The sequence below is a fragment of the Mus caroli genome, unplaced genomic scaffold, assembly GCF_978045245.1.
Source record: "Mus caroli unplaced genomic scaffold, Mus_caroli_1 scaffold_3, whole genome shotgun sequence".
Classification (NCBI taxonomy): Eukaryota; Metazoa; Chordata; class Mammalia; order Rodentia; family Muridae; genus Mus; species Mus caroli.
Window position 1 is genome coordinate 28189648 of NW_028227258.1, and position 7987 is coordinate 28197634.

Here is a 7987-nt window from a genome sequence, read left to right on the forward strand (position 1 = left end):
CCCCACAATAAGTTGTCCAGTCCCTAGGGTTCAGCCATAAATGCATAGACAAAGAAGCAACATTAACTAAATCCAATAGTTTATTTTTAGTTCCTTTTTTCCTTTTATTGAAAATGTGTTCTTTTCCTGTACCTGCTTATAGTTTTCCCTCCTTTAATCCTCTCAGTTCCTCCCTGCCTCCCTTTCTCTCTCTTATTAGAAAAGAACAGGCTTCTAAGAGGTAACAACCAAACATGGCAAAATAAAATATAATAAGATGATGCAAAAACCATCATATCAAAGCTGAACATGGTAACCCAACAAGAGGAAGAGTCCCAGGAGCAGGCACAAGAGTCAGAGACCCACTCATTCTCACAGTCAGGAGCCCCATAGAAATTCTAAGCTAAAAGCTACAATAAACATGCAGAGGACCTGGTGCAGACCCACGCAGCAGGCCCTGTGCTTGCTTCTTCAGTCTCTGTGAGCTCACATGTGCCTTGCTTAGTTGAATCAGAAATTATGGAACACTTCACAGATTCGCCTGCCACCCTTGCACAGCGGCCTTGCTAATCTTCTGTCATCCAGTATTAGTGCACGTTCTGCCAAAGCAGGCATGGTTGTTTAATTTTTAATTAATGAGGGTTTACAGTTTTCACTTCATTATAATATCTACATCCCCCCCTCCTTTTCTCTTTTCCCTCACGCCACACATCTTCCACTCCCTCTCAGGTTTATAACCGGTAAAGTGGTGAACCCATCTGAGCAGAGAGGCACCACAGAAGTTCATAGCAAGGATTTTGTTCATTTTAACACCAAACTGTCTTTCCCAGTTTGTAAAAGTTCCTTGGGATGACTATGCTTTCCTCCGTTGCCTGGTATTTAAATGTGACCATGACTTGGAAGTGACTTAGGCATCGTTATGTCACCACACCAATGTCATCACATTCTGTTGCTTGTTTAGAGTCATCCATGTGTCAAGAAACAAATTCCCCGTGACTGGAAATGCCTTTCCTATTGTTAACGCTTGCTTCAATCCTTTCTCCTTTGTGAAAATGACAAACGATGTCAATTCGTTCAGCAAGAATCTGAGGACGACCTGTTCTTTGTGCGCTTCCTAAGTTTTGTCTCTCGTCTCCAAAGGCTTCACTCAAACACAGAAATAAAGGTGTTTGACTTCACCATTGATGTTCTGTCTGCAGGATTCCATTTCTCTGGCTGTTAGTGGTGTGCCCGTGGCTTTGCTTCCATTCATCTGTAAGCCATCTATACTTACTCTCCGGTGGCTTGTATGTATTCTTTCACTTTTATTTACCTTCCTTTCTCCATCGATCCTTTTCCCTTTCTTTCTTCCTGTTGTTGACTCAGCACACTATTATGAACTCCAGGTTGGTCTGGAATGCACTATGTAGCCCAGGCTTGCCTCAACTTGTGGCACTTACCCTGCCTCAACAGCCCCTGCCAAGGGCTGCTCAGACCACAAGGGCAGGCATTGGCTGCCACCCCTGCCTTACTCTAACCCATTTGTCTCACCAACAAGAGTTGCTAGCTTCAGTTTTCTCTCTTTCATCCATTGTTTGGCTCTCAATGGGCACATTTTGTTAATGATAGATACTAAGTACAACTAAGAGTAGCAGGCCTATCGTGAGCCTTTCGCTTGTCAATCAGTCTCTTGCTTCTCTCTGTTATTATTTCAATCACCATATAACGAAGAGGTTTTTCTTTATACTCTAGATAATCACCGTACCCCTGACCTACACCCTACTCCTAAATATGATATTATTCTGAACTTCAAGTGATCCGGTACTTATTCTGTAGACTAATTTTATCATCTAAGCAGGCCTACACCTACAGAAAGTGCTGAGCACAGTGGATGATTCTGCATTTTCTCTTCATGTGTGGCCTGATTTTCAAGTTTCCAGTCCTAAAGGATCCTCCGTGAGTATGTCCACGTTCTCTTTCTGTTTTGTTGTAAAACACAGAGTTGAAAATGAGTGTTAAAACGAAGGCAACATCAGAAGACTCACATGGTGCCTGAGATTTTAAGTAGAGATCACTACTGCTCTCTAGTTTTTAATCACATTGTATGTAACCAATTAGATCCAACTATCTGAAAGCAAACTTCCTCAAGTTTATCTAGAATGCCAAGTTAGGAATACCAAGTGTCTTAGTCAGGGTTTCTATTCCTGGATAAAACACCATGACAAAGAAGCAAGTTGGGGAGGAAAGGGTTTATTCAGCGTATACCTCCAAATTGCTGTTCATCGCCAAAGGAATTCAGGACTGGAACTCAAGCAGGTCAGGATAAAGGAGCTGATGTAGAGGCCATGGAAGGGTGTTTCTTACTGGCTTGCTTCCCCTGGCTTGCTCAGCTTCCTCTCATATAGAACCCAAGACTACCAGCCTAGGGATGGTATCACCCACAATGGGCCTCCTCCACCCCCTTGATCACTAATTGAGAAAATGCCCCACAGCTGGATCTCATGGAGGCATTTCCCCAACTGAAGCTCCTTTCTCTGTGATAACTCCAGCCTGTGTCAAGTCGACACATAAAACCAGCCAGTTCACCAAGTCTGAAAGGAATATCTTCTCATTCCAAGTAACTCTTCTTCTTAGCAGAGGAAAAAATTTCCAGTGGAAACTCTTCTGTGTCCAGGGAATGCCCAGGGGATGCCAGTGTTTTCTGCTATAGGAGATGAAAGCTTCCTGGGCTGCAGACTTGGGAGTCTGCTCAGATGGGAACTGGCAGTGCCCCCCACAGAGACTGTATCTTGGGGAAAATGTCAGGAGGGCTCGAAGCTTTGTCTAACATAGTATGCAAGGCAAAAGGACGCATACTACATTATTTATTGCAACTGTAAAAGAAAGCACCTGAATCAGGCTGAGGTTTTCTCAAGGTTTTAATAGGTAAAGTAACAAATTACATAAATGAGTTAAATATTTTTAGAGTTTTAAACGCAAACTTTCAGTTAGAATGATATTGGACATAAATAATATATTTTATTTGGCAGAATGAAGTCGAATTCTTCTCTGATACACCACAAAAGTGCAGCAGGGCAAAGTGGCATGAGTTTGTAGACCCAGTGTTCTTGAGACAGAGGCAGGAGGATAACCATGAGTTTGAAGACAACTTGGGCTACTTAATAAGTTTCAGACAAACCAGGGTTTGGTGAGGCTGCATCTCAGAAGAAACAAAACCAGAAGAGATAAGAGTGCTTCAACTGAGGTCCACTCACATGCAAATAAATGACAGTTGGTGCATCATTTTTATAAGAGTACTGGGAAGATTCTCAAATAAGATAAAGGTAACCTGGCCGGCAGCAGTCATAGCATATCCCAGTAATTCTAAAATTAAGGGGAACATGCCAAATTTTCTGTTAATAAGCCTAAGATAGAAAAAGATGAGCCAAATAGAGTACTCCTCGTATGTAGAAACATATGTAGAAACATCTGCCCTCCTGGGAGCACCTAAGACTTCTCACAGGATAGCAGTCTCGGAGGTGGAGGGAAGTGATCTTCCAATTCATTTATTGTCCATTTGTGGTTCTCTGAGTAACGGTAGAGATCCAATCCACAGCGTCCTTTGTAGAAGCCAAGGCTCTCCTTCGGCAACTTCAACAATGGGTGCACACCTAGTTTTCTTTTTTTATTCATTTTATTATGCAAATAGCAGTTCCTGTTATGACGTTTTCTTGAGTGTGTACTGTCACGGCTTGTTGATTCACAGCTGGTTACCTTCCTTGTTTAATCCCTCACTGCCCATCTTTCTCCCTGTGCATGACCCTTTTGCTTTCCTATATCACATACTGTTTTGCTGATACCTCTGATGCATAAACTTGTATTATATGGGGAAGTTATAAATCAACCTTGATCGAGGTAAAAAGAATAACTTTCTAATTCGGTGGAAGTTTTGGAGGCTTGAAAATGGTAAATCATTTTTCCTTTGTGTTCTCCATTACCTTCAATCGTGTTTATACCCATAATGCAAACTCCATAAAGTTCCATTTTTGTTCATATGTATATATAAACAAGTTATAGAGACACTGTTAAGATGGCAGCACTAGCATCTTCCCTTTTGGCAATACGCTAAGCCTTCACATAATAAATTCTGTGTGTGTGTGTTTAGAGACTAGCTGCTCAGACTTATCACAATTTATTGGTTTTTTTTATGCAGAGATAAAGACTTATTGCTAAACACATTTGCTTTTTTGGTGCTTTGGAGCCTGCTTGCTCCTGGGTGCCAATTACACTCTGGCAGGAGCCTGAAGGTCTCCATGGAGCAGCTGGTGTCAGCATCGCATAAAATATGCCTCTGAAATGGATCATTCTGCTGCTCAGGGAACATGCAGTGGAGGCTTAGCTGAAATAAAGAAAGAACAAAGCTATGGCATCCAAAAATAAAATCAAAGGGGATCAAGTTAAGGTTATTTATATATACTGTTACTGGACTCAATATTCTAAACGCCTCACAGCTGTTCAAAATTTGAGAAGAAGAAATCAAATATATCACTAACATCTCCTTGCCTGGTGGGTCCTTGGGCAGGTATATCTATCATCCTCTACCACTCGGAGCCCCTGCTGTACTGACTCTGTCTCTGTTCTGCTTTGCACTTTGAACTTGTAGTTAAGGGAGTTGGGTCTCACATTGATAAAGTGGGTTAAATCCCCAGCTGTGTGACTTCCTGACTCTCTGACCTTGGGCAAGAAATTTTTTTATTTTTTAATTTTTTTGAGACAGGGTTTCTCTGTGTAGTCTTGGCTGTCCTGGAACTCACTCTGTACACCAGGCTGGCCTCAAACTCAGAAATCTGCCTGTCTCTGCCTCCCAAGTGCTGGGATTAAAGGTGTGTGCCACCACTGCCCGGCTTGGGCAAAAAAATTAACCTATTTAATTTCTGCTTTTTCATTCACACAATTGGGGGGTGGGGGCAGGAAGCATGGATTTTTACTTTGGGAATTCATTGAACTTGGCAGTGTGGGGCACTGGGCTTAATATCTCTGTTATGAAATCCTCAGCAAGCGTCAACAATGGCTGTCACTTCCATGAGGGTGTACAGCTAACCACAGTCGTCAGGGGAGAAGCCACTTCCCAGCTCTGGGTGTGTCCAAGATAACGGATACCGGGATGACTCGGTCTTCTTGAAACAGAAGCCTGATTTCTTCCCCAGATGCCTGCCTTGCTCCATGATCCAGCACTGAGTCATTCTTCCACAGTGGTGTTTTGTCTGTATTTCCTAGTGCTTCCTCACTTCTAGCCCCATGATCTGATGATCCACAAGGGAAAGCTGATATCCCCAATCTTACCATGCATCAGCCTCGGCTGATGGTACCAAGATGTGGAACGTACAGTCATCTCACCTTGAGCCCACAACCACCGTGTTCAAACTTAATCTAACTCATGGACCCGTCTGATCCTTGGGAATTATTAATATTTCTCACCCATTCCCATGCCATTGTGATAGGAAAGAAATAAAAGGGTACGCCTGCCATCTACCTTGAAGAATAAATTAACTTTAAAATCTGGAATGCAGTGCTTTATCAGGTTTGACTTTAATTCTGTTTGATTGGGGCTCTTGTTTGCTTTGTGTAATAAATACACTGTCTACACAAACAGGGAAGCTGGGCTGGAAGAACTACAAGAGGGAGAGACTCTTAAAATAGCTAGGCAGGACTGATAAGGAAGAAAGAAAAACGTCTTAAGCATAATGGAGTTTGGGGAAAGGATGAATTTGGGATTCCAAAAAAAATATGTTTGAAATGACTGGCATATATTTAACTGAAAAGGAGAATACAAGGAAAGAAAGTGACAACTGGTGTCCCTGAGAAAAGCAGTTTCTGGAGCACAGAGTGGGCGGGGCCTTGAGTCTCCATGTGGAGGCCGAGGACAACACACAGGGGTCAATGGTCGCTTCCACCCTATGGGTTTGGATTTTGAACTACGATTATTAGGCTTAGCAGCAAGCTCCTTTACCCACTGAACCATCTCGCTGGCCTGGTATTTTAGGGGCTTAGAACATGCATCGGAGTCTGGATGGTTTGAAAAAAATTAAAGGGAAACTCAAAAGATGTTTGTTACAGAAGCCTACGGGCACCCATTCAGAGGGGATTCACCTCTGTGTTGGGATGTTGGCCTAAGGAGTAACTTCTGCTAACAATTCCCTATTCCTAAAGGATGCTCAGGGCTGAGTAGCAGCTGCCCAAGGAGGTACCGAGTATGACAGAGCTCTGTCCACCATTTGTTTCTGGGTCCAGTGGCTAAGTACAGGGAATAAATGGGAATCGCTAACAGTGGCTCTCCAGCCCTCCATTCTTTGCGGACAGAAACAGAACAAATCAGTGCTGAGCCTACAGACACACACAGTCTTAAGTCCTCTGTCAGCATGTGCTCCAGGTATACACAGACAGAAGTGCAGCAATTTATGTGACGGAAGACCAATGTGGAAGCTGGGCCTGATGGATCATGTCAAATTCCAGCATGTGGGAAACAGACAGGAGGATCACAGTATTGGAGGTGAGCAGGGACTACTGAGAAAGCATTGGCATTGATGAAAGCCAGTCTTTCTTAAACAAACAAACAAAAAATAATAATAATCTAAGCTCCATAAAGCCCTGCAGAGAATGAGACCATCCTGAAATGTCCACACCAGCCTACAGCCCTGAGAGAACCATCATGCTTTGACTGCACTTGACCACTCTACTTAGTCTCCTTTTCAGATGCCTTGACGTTTCCTCTAGCCCTGTGTATCTGAAGTGGATACAGCTTCTTAGAAATGCCTGTTCTCACCCTAGTGGTTGTACATTTTTATTTACTAAAGAAATTTAAAGGATGTTCTGACTTTTCATGTTAATCATTAGCCTCTACCTATGTTCTAGTTTTAGGTCTGCAACAGTCTTTCCCTGCCTCTGTCTAGAACATGAAGTATGCCCTGCCTAAGGTATTTGTGGTTTCATGCATTCGGATATATGGTGTTAAGAGGGACAAGAATCTCTAGGGATGTGAGAATGACAGAGTCACGTTTTTGTCAAAACTACACATAATGTTGCTGGAAGAGTACCTTTGTGCTAGAACATCTGTCTAACATTCTTGAAAGAGACTTCTATTTGACTGATGGAGCTGAGACTTTTGGTCAAGGCTGTGCTTTTAGTATTATATAGTCTTTGAATGTCTGGACACTTACTATGTTCTTTAGATGATTAAAGGGGGAATTTTTGGTAATAAGACTACATTAAATAACTCCTAAAGATAACCCAGAGCCCAGAGGCATACCAAATATGTAAAGGAACAGCCCAGCCACCTTGCCTTTCACCTAAGGTCCTTGGAGAGCATTGTGAAACAGAATGCTTAAAATAGTTTCAGGACACTTTATGACAGCGAGGAAGGGAAGCAGAATGATCGGCCAAACAATGGGAAGAACAGCCCCTCCAGGCTGGAATGTGGATACTCATTAACTGTTCCTGGCAAGCCCTTCTGACCATGACTTTCTGGTACCTACTGGGGAGGAGTGCGAAATGTCCAAAAATGTTCCCATCCTAATCTATGCCCAGAATACAGCTATTTTTAAAAGGGGGAGCCCAACCAGTCCAGTTCTATATTCCATGAGATACACACATTCTCAGGATGGAGGAGTGAATACAGCTTCAAGAGCCAGATGGAACCGAGGCTCGCTGAGCTCAAAACAACCAACCAAGTTCATAGATGAGAGAAAACACAAGCAAGCTAAATGATTCTGACCTTGCTACCAAAAGAAAAAAAAACATGGCCAAAACAAAGACACATGAGCATCATTCAAAATGGAAAACTGAATGGGCTGTCTCCATGGGTTCATCCTCTTAACTCTGTGGGAAGGCGATGGCTGGTTTCTGTCAGAAATCAAGGATCCCCTGCAAATTGTTGGACTATCAGAGGGACAAACAAACAAGCTGGAAGGGCCCTACCGTGGCCTGTGTCTAGCAAGTCTGCTTAGTTAGTGTCTGAAGCTGGAGCTCCCTAATCTCAAAGCCCAAGGACAAT

The 7987-nt window shown here is 42.9% G+C and overlaps 1 pseudogene; it reads right to left on the reverse strand.

The window, feature by feature from the left end:
* Window positions 1-492: 492 nt before the first annotated feature.
* On the reverse strand, window positions 493-592 carry LOC147005444 (U6 spliceosomal RNA; annotated as a pseudogene).
* Window positions 593-7987: the final 7395 nt, after the last annotated feature.